This window comes from Solea solea, chromosome 1 (genome assembly GCF_958295425.1).
Source record: "Solea solea chromosome 1, fSolSol10.1, whole genome shotgun sequence".
In the NCBI taxonomy this organism is placed as follows: Eukaryota; Metazoa; Chordata; class Actinopteri; order Pleuronectiformes; family Soleidae; genus Solea; species Solea solea.
In genome coordinates this window covers 46,184,658-46,186,430 of record NC_081134.1, presented here as the reverse complement: position 1 = coordinate 46,186,430, position 1,773 = coordinate 46,184,658, and the positions used below count along the sequence as shown (strand labels likewise).

General features: G+C 39.0%; 1 long non-coding RNA gene across 1 annotated transcript; it reads right to left on the bottom strand.

The window, feature by feature from the left end:
- Nucleotides 1-323: 323 nt before the first annotated feature.
- On the bottom strand, nucleotides 324-1,490 carry LOC131468872 (uncharacterized). Its single transcript, XR_009241748.1, has 2 exons — nucleotides 1,260-1,490; nucleotides 324-584 (listed from the first exon to the last, which is right to left on the bottom strand). It is a non-coding gene; the product is annotated as an uncharacterized LOC131468872 (long non-coding RNA).
- Nucleotides 1,491-1,773: the final 283 nt, after the last annotated feature.

Below are 1,773 nucleotides of genomic sequence, written 5' to 3'. Positions count from 1 at the left end.
AAGTTTCTGGATATGAGCTATTGTCTATATTTATATAGCACATTTCCTAGCTTGATGGCCATTTACACTACAGTTCTGTCACCCACTCACTCCCACTCGCTACGTGGCCACCTACATCAGGATGTACACTAGCAGAGCCAGGAATACAACCCGCAACCTTCTGGTTGGCTCAGTTTGTGTGTGTTTATGTGGCGAGCGTAGCAGGTGATAAGGTAGCAAACTAATATTGAAAGCTTGACAACGTCACTCTGGGAATGTGACCCAGGGAATTACTGTTGGACACAAGGCACAGGTTCAGGTCACTCAGGGGGCAGGAGACGTGGTTCCAAGTTAACATGAAATTTTTATTAAACATTCATTCTAAAATCTCAATAAAACTCATTCATACCAACAAAAAGGGGGAAAACCTAATCAGGGCTTAGGCCAAAGTGGATGGACGAAGGCTAGGGCAGGGAAGGGATCCACCAAAGAAATCACCACAAAATCCCCAAGCACACGTGGCAGACACTCTCAGTGATGAAAAACCCGCTCCCAGGGACACAGCAAGACAAGACGGGAGGATGCCACCACCAGATCACCAGCAACTGAGAAGGGGAGGATAAACAAATTAGTGGCGTTACATTCAAAACAGAAGAAAAAGACGACTCCAAGCCTAACTAAACTATAAACATGGGCAGGTCACAGGTCTAAATAAACCAGATATCAACCACTGAAAATGAAAGAAAACCAAAACAAACACAATTACCTAAATTACAAGACAACATCTCTGAATTAACTATATAAAATTATAGAAGCAATTATAGAAGCAAAATCCTGCTTAACCCAGACACATTACACACAAATAATGGGAATGAATAACACTTTCACAGTCACTCATTCACTCCATACATACATATACACACATATACATACATACATACATATATATATACATATATATATATATATATATATATATATATATATATATATATATATATATATATATATATATATATATACACACATATACATATATATATATATATATATACATATATATACATATATATATACACACATATACATATATATATATATATATATACATATATATACATATATATATATATATATATATATATATACATATATATACATATATATATATATATATATATATATATATATATATAAGTATATATGTTTAGCAGCAACAGACCCTCACACTCACGAGAGGAGGAAGAGTTGAAGGGCTCGAGGCAGCCGTCGGCATTTACCTGAGTCCACGCTAGCATTAGCCACCTAGCAGCACCAACCAGCGACCAGAGAGAGATGACACTTACACCCGCCGACAGAACCACAGCAGCGCGCACAGGGAGCACGGAGCGGAGCACGGAGCAGCACACAACCAGGCGCCCGACAACACAACACCAAGGCCTGGAGCATCATGACTAAACTAAACGACCAGCGAAGAGAAACAACGTGCGGACATACCTGTCGGCCGGGGATGTGACCTCTAACCCGGGGAGAGTGGATAATTACCGGAACTGAAACCATGGCAACCAATATACACACAAATGAGCGAGGGAGGAAAGTAAAACAAGATCACTCATACTGCTACAGTCAGAATAAGTATGTAAAAGTGGGATGATATGAGTATATATATATAAATGTGAGAGTTAATGGTGAATTGGCCCTGCAATGGACTGCATGGGCACCTGTCCGACACAGAAGTCAAACCAAACAATGTCGAAAAGTAGATCAGTTAAAAAGACTTTAAAATCCAGCAAA